Source organism: Dendrobates tinctorius, unplaced genomic scaffold, assembly GCF_039654945.1.
Source record: "Dendrobates tinctorius isolate UK_male_01 unplaced genomic scaffold, ASM3965494v1 ptg000119l, whole genome shotgun sequence".
Lineage (NCBI taxonomy): Eukaryota > Metazoa > Chordata > Amphibia > Anura > Dendrobatidae > Dendrobates > Dendrobates tinctorius.
The window spans coordinates 2239975-2254518 of record NW_027361787.1 but is presented as its reverse complement, the minus strand read 5'-3'; the positions used below and the strand labels follow the sequence as shown (position 1 = coordinate 2254518).

The 14544-nt window shown below is 44.9% G+C and overlaps 1 long non-coding RNA gene across 2 annotated transcripts; it reads right to left on the bottom strand.

Moving 5' to 3' along the window:
• Window positions 1-2984: 2984 nt before the first annotated feature.
• Window positions 2985-7090, bottom strand: LOC141101524 (uncharacterized). 2 transcript variants are annotated; one of them, XR_012234995.1, is made up of 3 exons: window positions 7011-7090; window positions 5553-5821; window positions 2985-3103 (listed from the first exon to the last, which is right to left on the bottom strand). It is a non-coding gene; the product is annotated as an uncharacterized lncRNA (long non-coding RNA). The 2 variants fall into 2 exon arrangements; XR_012234994.1 differs by lacking the exon at window positions 7011-7090 and adding an exon at window positions 5923-6272.
• Window positions 7091-14544: the final 7454 nt, after the last annotated feature.

Sequence of the window (14544 nt, the reverse complement as noted above, 5' to 3'; positions counted from 1 at the left end):
ACCCTTGGAGTCCTTCCAGCCTCACAGACACAAGCCGGGCACGATATATTGGGCACTACAATGACATTTTTGCAATTTTTTCTCTGAAACTTCTACGAGTTTCTGGAAATCATCCATGTAGTGACAATGGTCACTATATCCATAGATGAATTCCCAGAGGGGTGTCATTTCCAAAATTGCGTCACTTCAGGAGGGAATTCATCTCTGGGTGTAGTGACCATTTACCTATCTACCTATTTTCCAATGTAAAATCTGGGGTTAAAACAACATTTTAATTGTAAAAATGTAATTATTTCTTCTTCACTGCCTAATGGTATAATTGTCTATGGAACAGCTGTGGTGTCAGTATGCTCACTACACCACTAGAAGAATTCATTCAGGGAAGTATTTGGTAAAATGCAGTCACTTTTGGGGCTTATGCTGTTCTGGCACCTCAGGGGCTCTGACAATGTGACATGTCACCCACAAACAATTCCAGCAAAATCTGCTCTCCAATATGGCGCTCCTTCCCTTCCAAGTTCTGCCATGCGCCCAAGCAGTAGTATTCTCCCACATATGGGGTATCGGCGAGCTTAGGAGAAATTGCACAACAAATTGTATGGAGCAATTTCTCCTGTTCCCCTTATGAAAATGCAAAATATGGAGCTAAAAAGATTTGTGAAAAATCTTATTTTTTTTTTTATTTGCATGGCGTCATGTTATAAACGTCTGTGAAGCACCTGTGGGTTCAAGGTGCTCAATATACATCTGGATAAGTTCCCTAAGGGGTCTAGTTTAAAAAATGGGGTCCCTTTTTGGGAGTTTCTACTGTTTAGGCACATCAGGGGCTCGACAAACACGACATGGCAACCGCTAATTATTCCAGCATATTTTACATTCAAAAAGTCAAATGGCGCTCCTTCCCTTCCAAGCCCTGCCGTGCCCTAACAACAGATTTCCCCCACATATGGGGTATCAGCATGCTCAGGAGAAATTGCAAAACAAAATGTATCGTCCATTTTCTCCTGTTACCCTGGCGAAAGTAAAAAATAATTAGGTCTAAGTGAAAATTTTTGTGAAAGAAAAGTAAATGTTTATTTTTTCCTTCCACATTCCATTCATTCCTGTGAAGCACCTGAAGGGTTAATAAACTTCTTGAATGTGGTTTTGAGCTCCTTGACGGGTGCACTCTTTAGAATGGTGTCACTTTTGTGTATTTTCTGTCATATTGACCCCCAAACTCACTTCAAATGTGATGTGGTCTCTAAAAAATGGTTTTGTAAATTTTGTTGTAAAAATGAGAAATCGCTGGTCAACTTTTAACCCTTATAACTTCCTAACAATAAAATTTGATATAGTTGATATAGATGCTGCTGCGCAGGCGCCGCCATCACCGGTGACATTGTGCTGGATGTAATTTTTTTCTAAGCCTCACAATAGCCACAATATTATAGGCATTATCAACAATAATATCAATGCTATTATATGCATTATGTAATAATGGGGGCAGGTCAGTGAGGGATCAGCGACCTGTCATGAGCCAATACAGAGGAATATGTAATCAGAGCACCACATAAAGCCCCGCCCACAGCCCCGCCCCAGAGCACGAGAATCTCATTAACTGAAAACTACAAATACAGATTACACAACAGTAAACCAGAGTTGCCCTCATTTATGGTGGACCCTTGGAGCTACTATGGATCCTGAGCAGAAGATTAGAGAAAATAATATTGCTCCCCATTTCAGGAGAGACTGTGCAGTAATCTGAATTCCTTAGGATCAAAAACAATGTAATTGGCTGTAAGTTCTATAGAAAAGGGCTTTCAATGCCCAAAGTCATTTGAACAGTTTTGGTTGGAGGAGAAGGTTGTGGTCTAGAGGCAAAATGGTGATCATGGTAATATGGCCGGACTACACCACCGATAAAGCAGCCACAGCCGGTGACTGAGAGGAATCTGTGACTTCTCTGCATTCAGTGGTTACCACTCACCTGGGTAGTCATATGTGGGAATCTCCTCTTTACACCACTCATCACCCCTCACATATGTCTCTGTAGTATTAATATGGGTCAGATCTTCACCCTGAAACAAATATTGTAAAAGTCACAGACAGATGGAGAAGTCCCATCTATGATCAGCTCTAATCCTGCCATCTCCACCGTTCTCATTACACAAGTATAAAACATATAATACTGGTGGATAAAACAAGACTGAGCACAAGACCTTCACAGCCGTCTACACATCATAGGGGAGATCTCCTGACACCTTCTCTACATCTACCTGATGATCCTGAGGAGCACTGGGATCTTCTTGGTTACAGTCCTGTGGAAGAAGAGGACGGGGACATCTCTCTGGTGTTGTCCTCTTACTGGATAGATCTGGAGGAAACACATACAGGGACTGAATTCATTCTCTACATACAGATAATTATAGGCCGTGTGTATTTAGTCCTGTCTATTACCTGGAGATGTGAAGGGCTGGGGAATCTCCATTATGATGTCCTTGTACAGATCTCTGTGTCCTGCTAAATACTCCCACTGCTCCATGGAGAAATAGACAGCGACATCCTGACACCTTATAGAAACCTGACACATACAATGATACCGTCATCCCCCCGATCCCTTCATAGTGTTACTGTATAATGTCCCAGCATTCTCAGCAGTGTCACCTCTCCAGTCAGCAGCTCAATCATCTTGTAGATGAGTTCTAGGATCTTCTGGTCATTGATGTCCTCATGGATCAGGGGGTGAGGTGGAGGCCCCGTGATTGGGCTCAGGGGTCTTCCACATCCCTCAGACACAGGGTCCTGACAGCGATCACTAGAGGTCTTCTTCACCACTGTGTAATCCTAGTTATGGAGAGACATTAATAAATCTCACTACAGACATTTCCAGAGTCCTCACCTCTCCAGTTCTGTCCATCTATTATTCCCATAGATAAGAATGATGTAATGTGACGTCATCAGAATCTCTCACCTCTCCAGTGAGATGGAAGAGGATCTCTAGGGTGAGGTGTAACATCCTCTCCGCCATCTTGTCTCTGTCCATATCCATCCTTGATGGGTAAATCAGGAAAATTCTCTTCTGTAGAAGATCTTCACTGAGAGGATCCGATATTGTAGAGACCTGAATGAGAAGATGATCCGATGTAACATCATAAGAATCCTGTGTAATAATACAATTACTGGAGATAATAAGGGAAACATATGAGGAGATTTATTATCTTACAGGGTTTAGTTTTCTTCCCTGACATCTACTAATAAAACCTATATATTTAGGCCACAGACAACAAGCAGTTTCCTCCTCGGAGTCGGCAGCTGAACACGTTCCTCATAGACTCATCTTCCATAACGCTAATTCTCGTCTCATTACCGACACTGGAATCGGCATTAGCAATACTGCAGGAGATATTCATTACACGCGACATGAGAAATAACTCCTTCATGGTGAGGATGACATCTTCATCTTCTACTACGGCTCTAGAGACAGATTTGGCCAGAGTCGGTCACTGCCTCCATCCCCACCGGCCGTCTATATGAAGGCTTCCCGTCTTCCCCGCACTGGAATCTTCTCTCACGTTAGATCTCAGCTCTGAGTCACACACAGAAGTTTGAGGCTTTTAGAAAAAAATTTTAGTTTCCACAAACACAACGGACAGAAATGATCTGATCCCAAAGTCTCCATGTACAGTGATTTATGGGGTTTATTTCTGCCTTAGGCTTTCCCATATTACAAGAAAAACTCCAGAAAAAGCCGATATTAACACCTTTCCTACATTAGACGTACTATTCCGTCCATGTGACCTGGGACCTAAGTCCCAAGGACGGGATAGTACGTCTAGCGCGATCAGCTGCACTCACGGGGGGAACGCAGCTGATCGAGGCCGGGTGTCAGCTGATTATCACAGCTGACACCCAACACTATGTGTCAGGGGCGGTCACGAACTGCCCCGACACGTTAACTCCTGGCACACTGCGATCAAACACGATCGCAGTGTATCGGGGGTTTAGGGAAGCATCGGCAGGGAGGAGGCTCCCTCCGTGCTTCCCTGAGACCCCCACAGCAGCGCGATGTGCAGCACTGCTGCGTGGGGCTCCTTCCCTGCAGGTCCCCGAATCCAAAATGGCAGCGGGGACCTTCGGGGGCCTGCAGGGAGGCGGCTTCCTCATGCCTGCAAAGCACCAGCATGAGGAAGACTGCAGCACTGCCTGTGACAGATCGCTGATCTCTCACAACGATCTGTGATGTGACAGATCAGCGATCTGTCACATGACATTTATGTCCCCCCTGGGACAAAGTAATAAAGTAAAAAAAAAAAAAAAAGTTTAAAAATAATTTATAAAAAAATCACTAAATAAATTTAAAAAATATATATACATATATTCCCTAATAAATTCATTTTTTGAAAAAAAATAAATAAAAGTACACATATTTGGTAACGCTGCATCCGTAACGATCCGCCCTATAAAACTGTCCCACTAATTAACCTCTTTGTTGAACCTCTTAAATAAAAATAACAAATGAAGCAAAAAATAATGCTTTATCATCATACCGCCGAACAAAAAGTGCAATAACGCGCGATCAAAAAGACGGATATAAATATCCATGGTACCGCTGAAAACGTCATCTTGTCCCGCAAAAAACGAGCTGCCATACAGCATCATCCGCAAAAAAATTAAAAAGTTATAGCTCACAGAATAATTATTTTTTATATAAAATTGTTTTCAGTGCATAAAAGCGCCAAAACATAAAAAAAGAGATAAATGAGGTATCGCTGTAACCGTACTGACCCGAAGAATAAAACCGCTTTATCAATTTTACAGCACGCGGAACGGTGCAAACGCACCCCCCAAAAAAAATACATGAAATGCTGGTTTTTGTTAATTCTGTGTCCCAAAAATCGGAATAAAAAGCGATCAAAAAATGTCACGTGCCCGAAAATGGTACCAATAAAAACGTCAACTTGTCCCGCAAAACATAAGACCTCACATGACTCGGTGTGTCAAAATATGGAAAAATTATAACTCTCAATATGTGGTGATTCATAAACAATTTTTACAATAAAAAGCGTCTTTAAGCGTGTGACAGCTGCCAAATATAAAAACCTGCCATAAATAGTAAATCAAACCCCCCGTTATCACCCCCTTAGTAAGGGAAAAATAATAAAATAAAAGAAAAATATTTCCATTTTCCCATTAGGGCTAGGGTTAGGGCTGAGATTAGGGTTAGGGGTGTGTTGGGGTTAGGATTGGAGTTAGAATAGGGGGGTTTCCACTGTTTTGGTACATCAGGTGCTCTCCAAATGCAACATGGCGTCCGATCTCAATTCTAGCCAAAAAGGTCAAATGGCGCTGCTTCCCTTCCGAGCTCTGCCATGCGCCCAAATAGTGGTTTACCCCCACATATGGGGTATCAGCGTACTCAAGACAAATTGCACAATAACTTTTAGGGTCCTGTTGCTCTTGGGAAAATAAAAATTGGGGTAAAAAGATCATTTTTGTGGAAAAAATATGATTAATTGTACGGCTGTACTTTATAAACTTCAGTGAAGCCCTTGGGGGTTCAAAGTGCTCACCACATAGATACGCTTCTTGGCGGGTGTAGTTTCCAAAATGGGGTCACTTGTGGGGGGTTTCCTCTGTTTAGGTACATCAGGGGCTCTCCAAACGTGACATGACGTCCGATCTCAATTCCAGCCAATTTTGCACTGTAAAAGTCAAATGGCGCTCCTTCCCTTCTGAGCTCTGCCATGCGTCGAAACACTGGTTCCTTCCCACATATCAGGTATCAGCGTACTCAGGACAAATTGCACAATAACTTTTGCAGTCCAATTTCTCCTGTTACCTTTGGTAAAATAAAAAAAATGGACCTGAAGTATTTTTTTTGTGAAAAAAAGTTAAATGTTCTTTTTTTTTTTAAATATTCAATAAATTCCTGTGACGCACCTGAAGGGTTAATAAACTTCTTGAATGTGGTTTTGAGCACCTTGAGGGGTGCAGTTTTTAGAATGGTGTCACTTTTGGGTATTTTCTATCATATAGACCCCTCAGAGTGGCTTCAAATGTGATGTGGGCCGTAAAATTAAAATGGTGTTGTAAAAATGAGAAATCGCTGGTCAACTTTTAACCCTTATAATTTCCTAACTAAAAAAAATTTTGATTCCCAAATTGTGCTGTATAATGAGGCCCAGGCTTTATAGAGAAGGGACAGGAGTGAGGGCCTGTGCCCAGGAGCTACAGTCTGAGGAAAGGGCTAAAAAGCCTTCACTAGACCCCTGTACAGCTGTATAATGAGGCCCAGGCTTTATAGTGAAGGGACAGGAGTGAGGGCCTGTTCCCAGGAGCTACAGTCTGAGGAAAGGGCTAAAAAGCCTTCACTAGACCCCTGTACAGCTGTATAATGAGGCCCAGGCTTTATAGTGAAGGGACAGGAGTGAGGGCCTGTTCCCAGGAGCTACAGTCTGAGGAAAGGGCTAAAAAGCCTTCACTAGACCCCTGTACAGCTGTATAATGAGGCCCAGGCTTTATAGTGAAGGGACAGGAGTGAGGGCCTGTTCCCAGGAGCTACAGTCTGAGGAAAGGGCTAAAAAGCCTTCACTAGACCCCTGTACAGCTGTATAATGAGGCCCAGGCTTTATAGTGAAGGGACAGGAGTGAGGGCCTGTGTCCAGGAGCTACAGTCTGAGGAAAGGGCTAAAAAGCCTTCACTAGACCCCTGTACAGCTGTATAATGAGGCCCGGGCTTTATAGTGAAGGGACAGGAGTGAGGGCCTGTGCTCAGGGGCTACAGTCTGAGAAAAGAGCTAAAAAGCCTTCACTAGACCCCTGTACAGCTGTATAATGAGGCCCAGGCTTCATAGTGAAGGGACAGGAGTGAGGGCCTGTGCCCAGGAGCTACAGTCTGAGGAAAGGGCTAAAAAGCCTTCACTAGACCCCTGTACAGCTGTATAATGAGGCCCAGGCTTTATAGTGAAGGGACAGGAGGGAGAAAAGTGGGAAAAGGAGCCAGAAGAGCCGGACTGCCCATCACTAACCTGCAGAGCCGCACTCCACATATATGGCTGCTCTGTGCACAGGACCTGTGATGAGGTCACAGGAGGGGAGGAGTCAGGGGTCACATGATCTCCGGAGTGCAGACCTCCATGGAGACTTCTCCTCAGTCAGTGACATTCCCGCCATTATTTGCCCCTCACTACTGGCACAATTACCCCGCGCCGCCTTCTCTACACAGTGTTATGTGTGGAATGTAACGTGTGATATCTCTGGAGGGAAATAGACCCCACACATGAGGGAATTCTCACCAGTTACCGGCCGTCTACTATATGGCGGCATATGATTGTGCTATCGACTCCACACCAGGAGCTAAAATGCCCAAATCTCTAATGTAACCGCTATAAGAGAAGATATAACAAATTTCCCCTAAACTCACACAGCGGAGGAGGCCTCACTTGGAGCAATGTGACTCGCGCACAGAAAATCTATTCCCGGTTCTGTGATTAAGTTATCGGCCGACAGGAAGAAGAAAGGTCTGAATTACAGCCCAGACTGGAGGAGAAACTGCAGGAGTGAGAATTGGCCAATCAGCGCTCTTCACCCCTATACTTATCTACACAAATACAAGATATGAAATGACAATTAGACGCCATTCTCACCACCAGAACGGAGAGGCGCTAACTTGGAGTAAAGCCGCGTTTTATCACCATGCCAATAAGCCTAATAAGATGCCGCTCGTAAGCTCAGAATGAGAGAGTCACTGCATATAATCTCCTCTATAAAAGACCCTAAGGGTCAGACCTCAGCCCACCCCGATGTCATGTATAGCACTTATAATGAATACTCCCAGAGTTTGTATTCGCCCCCACAATCACCCCCCCTCACTACTGGAGTCATTCCTTCACACACTACATCTACCTAACCTGACTGAGTCCGCGGCACAACAACTCCATTTACACATCTCTGAGGAGGAAATAGTTTCAACAATCAAAAAACTAAAAAGAGGAAAGGCCCCGGGGCCGGATGGTCTTACAGCAATATATTATAAAAAATGCAGCGATGTGCTGACACCACATATAAAAACCTCTGTAATTCACTACTAAATGGCTCACAGCTGCCCCCTGAGCTCTACGTGGCGCATGTAACCGTAATCCCTAATCCTAAGAAAGATCATCTCACCACAAATTATAGACCTATATCCCTCTTATACATTGACTTCAAAATCTTTACATCCATTGTGACTAACAGGACCAATAAAATCCTCCCTCACCTCATCCATCGGGATCAGGTTGGTTTTATACCAGCGCGACAGGCCCCAGATAATATTAGGAGAGCGTTAAATATTATTCATACAACTAACCTACAGCGAAAGCGACTTCTCCTGCTTGCATTAGATACTGAGAGGGCTTTCGATTCGGCGTCCTGGACATATCTCTTTACGGTTCTATCGGAAGTCGGATTCTCCCCTAAACTTATAAAGTGCCTCCAATTGTTACATGATAGCCCTATCGCTTATGTAAAACTCCCGTCACCACACCCCCCTCCAATTAATATTCAGAGGGTACCAGGCAGGGCTGTCCTCTATCTCCGGATCTTTTTGCACTTGTAATGGAACCCATTGTGGAATCAATAAGGAGAGATCAGAATATCCTGGGCCCTGAGAATATGGGAGACCAATATAAAGTCAGCCTCTTTGCGGATGATCTCCTGCTAACATTAATAAGTCCCCACACTACACTCCCTCACTTGTTTTCCCTCCTTCACAAATTTGAGAAGATCTCAGGGTTGAAGATTAACATTGATAAATCCAAAGCATTATTTGTAAATTTTCCTAAGAGCAAACTAATATAGCCTCCCATTTTGGGTTTATACACAAAGAACATTATCTAACATATCTGGGTATCAACTTAACAGCCAACAGGTCACCTCTGTTTAGGTGGAATTACACTCCACTGATCCAAAACTTCCAGAGGGACCTGGATAGATGGGCTTCCTCAAAGTTACCCTGGCTCGGCAGAATACATGCATTAAAAATGGTGTCACTGCCTCGCTTCTTATATCTATTTAGGTCCCTCCCAATTATGGTACCAGCCAGAACGATCACTCATTTACACTCTATGATGTCTAAGTTTCTCTGGCCAGGAAAGCAACCCAGAATTGTGCAAAAACGTATGTTCCGTCACAGAAAAGAAGGGGGTTTATCCCTCCCTAATTTTACACTTTATTACAAGTCGGCACAGATTGCTCCATTAATAAGTGCGTGTTCATATCCCAATAGTCCGAGATGGGTTATTCTGGAATCATTTCTCTCCAAACCATTCTCTTTATCAGGCCTAATGTGGACCACAGACCGACTTTCATGGGGGTTAATGAATGTGGCTCCTTTTACAGTCCACTCGTTGCTTCTTTGGAGGAAAGTCCGGTTTAAATATAACTTACAATCAAGCCCTTCTCCCCTGACAGCTATATTACAAAACCCCATGTTCCCGCCAGGCCTTGAGCCACAAATGTTTTCTTGGTGGAAGCTGAAAGGTATTCATATACTTAAACATTTGTGTTCCCCATTTAATATCTTACTTGACAAACAGGAATTTGTTCAAACATTTGACCCTCTAGTTAGGGAGGTAATGCGATTGAACCAGATCTCCCACTTTGCAAAGCAGATCCTCCCGAGCGGTACTACTCTCAGGGCAACCAGTTTTGAAAATAAATGTCTAAATGACCCTTTGGGCAGGGGAACAATCTCATTGATCTACTGTGCTAGAAACTCCCCACAAGATGATAAAAAATTGAAGTATATGTTACAGTGGGAGGAGGATCTGGGGTTTGAACAGTCAATTGATGAATGGTATCGTAGCTGTGACACCCTATCAAGAGGTAGTCACCAGACTTCCCTTGTGGAGACCTCCTTAAAACTATTGTACAGAGTTTATTATGTACCGGAAAAAACTCACAGCATTTTTCCTAAAATCTCGGGAGACTGTTTTAGGGGCTGTGGAATATCTGGTGACATGAGACATATTTGGTGGTCTTGTATGGTGGTTTCTGGGCTTTGGGAGAAGGTGAAGCATCTGATAGCACAAATGAATGGTGGATCGGTTGATCTGGAACCTTCTACCCTTTTACTGGGAACCAGGCCTTCCCGGCTTCCACAAAGCTTTCAGAAGCTAGTAAACTACTTATGTACGGCCACTAAAATCCACATTGCAGCAAAGTGGAAGTCGCCCTCACTGCCAATATCTATGGTGAAAGAGAAGATGAACGACATTATGTTATTCTCATTTGTGGCCCCAGCGTTTCTTGTAGAATAAATCCCTTTCTCACACAGTCCTGTAGTAATGACTTTGTTCTCACGTTTTGTAGGAGGGTTCGTCTGACTCCATCTTATGTTATCAGTATAAGTGCGAGAGATGAGAGACCGACGACCGCAGTTTTACCGTGTGTGTCCGGCGTCAGTTCTACAGTGTGAGAGATGCGGGGTCTGTGACCGAAGCTGGGGGTATACGAGTGTATACAGCATACACAGAGGGGTCTGTGACCGAAGCTGGGGGTATACAGGTGTATAGAGCATACACAGGGGTCTGTGACCGAAGCTGGGGGTATACAGGTGTATACAGTATACACAGAGGGGTCTGCGACCAAAGCTCCGTACACCTCGTACACACACGGCTCCGCTCCGTACACCTCGTACACACACGGCTCCGCTCCGTACACCTCGTACACACGCGGCTCCGCTCCGTACACCTCGTACACACGCGGCTCCGCTCCGTACACCTCGCAGACACACGGCTCCGGTCCGTACACCTTGTACACACACGGCTCCGCTCCGTACACCTCGTACACATTCGGCTCCGCTCCGTACACCTCGTACACACGCAACTCCGCTCCGTACACCTCGTACACACACGGCTCCGCTCCGTACACCTCGTACACACATGGCTCCGCTCCGTACACCTCGTACACACGCAGCTCCGCTCCGTACACCTCGTACACACACGGCTCCGCTCCGTACACCTCGTACACACATGGCTCTGCTCCGTACACCTCGTACACACACGGCTCCGCTCCGTACACCTCGTACACACACGGCTCCGCTCCGTACACCTCGCACACACGCGGCTCCGCTCCGTACACCTCGCAGACACACGGCTCCGGTCCGTACACCTTGTACACACATGGCTCCGCTCCGTACACCTCGTACACATTCGGCTCCGCTCCGTACACCTCGTACACACACGGCTCCGCTCCGTACACCTCGTACACACATGGCTCTGCTCCGTACACCTCGTACACACACGGCTCCGCTCCGTACACCTCGTACACACACGGCTCCGCTCCGTACACCTCGCACACACGCGGCTCCGCTCCGTACACCTCGCAGACACACGGCTCCGGTCCGTACACCTTGTACACACACGGCTCCGCTCCGTACACCTCGTACACATTCGGCTCCGCTCCGTACACCTCGTACACACGCAGCTCCGCTCCGTACACCTCGTACACACGCAGCTCCGCTCCGTACACCTCGTACACACACGGCTCTGCTACATCTACCCTGTAAACCCCTCCTGACCCCACACAGAAACTTCCCCTCATCCAGCACCATGACAACCAGCACAGCAGAGTCCTGCCCACACTGAGGCCCCTGATCATGTGACCCCTGACTCCTCCCCTCCTGTGACCTCATCACAGGTCCTTTGTGCACAGAGCAGTCATATATGTGGCGGACACTCCTGGACCTTCTGCTGTCTGGGCCGGTTCCTCCTGTGAGTCCTATTAACCCTTTCGGTCCCTGTGTTATTCTTTCTTTAGTTTCCCAGTTGGGACTGTGTTCTTGAGGTTGTACCCATATATTACATATAGATAGAAGATTCCAGTGCGGGGAAGACGGGAAACCTTCATATAGACGGCCGGTGGGGATGGAGGCAGTGACCGACTCTGGCCACATCTGTTTCTAGAGCCGCAGTAGGAGATGAAGATGTCGTCCTCATCATGAAGGAGTTATTTCTCATGTCGCGTGTAATGAATATCTCCTGCAGTATTGCTAATGCCGATTCCAGTGTCGGTAATGAGACGAGAATTAGCGTTATGGAAGATGAGTCTATGAGGAACGTGTTCAGCTGCCGACTCCGAGGAGGAAACTGCTTGTTGTCTGTGGCCTAAATATATAGGTTTTATTAGTAGATGTCAGGGAAGAAAACTAAACCCTGTAAGATAATAAATCTCCTCATATGTTTCCCTTATTATCTCCAGTAATTGTATTATTACACAGGATTCTTATGATGTTACATCGGATCATCTTCTTCTCATTCAGGTCTCTACAATATCGGATCCTCTCAGTGAAGATCTTCTACAGAAGAGAATTTTCCTGATTTACCCATCAAGGATGGATATGGACAGAGACAAGATGGCGGAGAGGATATTACACCTCACCCTAGAGATCCTCTTCCGTCTTTAGATTACCGTAATTATAAATATGCTTGAAGGGTTACTGTGTGTATACTATAAAACAACTTATTACACTCTATATTTTATATCCTCCGGACTGAATACAGATAATGTAGCGGGATTGTTAAACACTTTGCATTCAGGAAATGCAGCTGAAATAGCAGTCTAACCAGTATGGCAGTATATTCAATATGAGAGCTGCGGACAGGCATGTCTCAACAATGCATCAATACTTCAAAACATAAAAAAAAACTATTATGAATGTATTCCTTATCCCTTTCACTGTTCTTTTGTTACCAAGGCAACTAGGGCTGGGCTTTTTGTCACTTTAGGTATAGTAAATAGTGGTAATCACCTCTAGATAGGTGGTTGATATTTCAGCAGAGGGGGGAAAAATTAGTAATCACCTCTTTCCTTAAAAATATGTATATGCCGTGTCATTCACGTCACCGGGCCCAGTTTATACTGTGGGCGTATGGCCGGACGTGAGCACCTATATGTGTATATATATAATATATACATAACTTCTTCGACCGTCTAAGGTCGGAACCAGGGTGATAACCCAGTGGAAACATCCCCTTTGTACTCTGCTCTGTATGCTTCTAGTAGCCCTAGTGCAGTATGAAATAGTTTTTATCAGATACTAGACAGATTCTAGACACACCCTCCGAATTGGTTAGACCGGATAATACACACAGACAATTAAGGAATTATATACCTGACCGGGTCCGTAGGCTCAGGACTTTCAAACGTGGTCAGTTTAAGGGTTCAGAGAAGACAGCCAACTATCTCCTCCCAGCCGGACGTGAATACAGAAGGGTAGGTAAGATGATATATTTTCTCACCAGGTCTCGAGCTGCAGTCTCGTCCCGCTGGAAAGACGTCCGTCCTGGGGGGAGATTTTGTTGCGGCTGTGATCATCTGGTATCGTCCTGAGCCCCACTGTTTGAGCGCCAACTGATGATTCTGTCACACTAAGGTGCGACCCGTCTTAATTGTCTGTGGCCGAATTGTAGCTTTGGCACAAGGTATACGTATACTCGAGAAAAGAATACACAAGACAAGAGGGTATCGTGTCAGTATGATTCTTCTCTGTCTTTAATCAAACGTGTACAGCTTTTATAACAGAATTTGAGCTACATCATCAGTTACATCATGGGCATGCTTCCAGTTACTATTTGCTTTTCCCAGGTCGCTACACAATTATTATGTACATTTCTGGGTTACCGTTTACTGCTCCCATATTGCTAAACAATACTTATATACACAAATATTGTCTTCTAGCTTGACTCACCCTGGTCCACCCAGTTTATTCAATATTTGATGAAGCTTAGGTGAGTGATACCATACAGAAACAACTCTAAGAAAATATAAGAAAATATAAGAAAATCAGAAGTATCTTAAAGCAACATGATCCCAATATCCAGCAAAGCGTCCATATAGTGATACAGTTTTGATTCTTGTATATACTCATATGCCATATATTCTTCCCTTAACAACTGGAGAGGTGAGAGATTCTGATGACGTCACATTACATCATTCTTATCTATGGGAATAACAGATGGACAGAACTGGAGAGGTGAGGACTCTGGAGATGTCTGGAGTGAGATTTATTAATGTGTCTCTCCATAACCAGGATTACACAGTGGTGAAGAAGACCTCTAGTGATCGCTGTCAGGACCCTGTGTCTGACGGATGGGGAAGACCCCTGAGCCCAATCACGGGGCCTCCACCTCACCCCCTGACCCATGAGGACATCAATGACCAGAAGATCCTAGAACTCCTCTACAAGATGATTGAGCTGCTGACTGGAGAGGTGACACTGCTGGGAATGCTGGGACATTATACAGTAACACTATGAAGGGATTGGGGGGATGACGGTATCATTGTATGTGTCAGGTTCCTATAAGGTGTCAGGATGTCGCTGTCTATTTCTCCATGGAGGAGTGGGAGTATTTAGAAGGACACAGAGACCTGTACAAGAACGTCATAATGGAGGTTCCCCAGCCCCTCACATCTCCAGGTAGTAGACAGGACTAAATACACACGGCCTATAATTATCTGTATGTAGAGAATGAATTCAGTCCCTGTATGTGTTTCCTCCAGCTCTATCCAGTAAGAGGACAA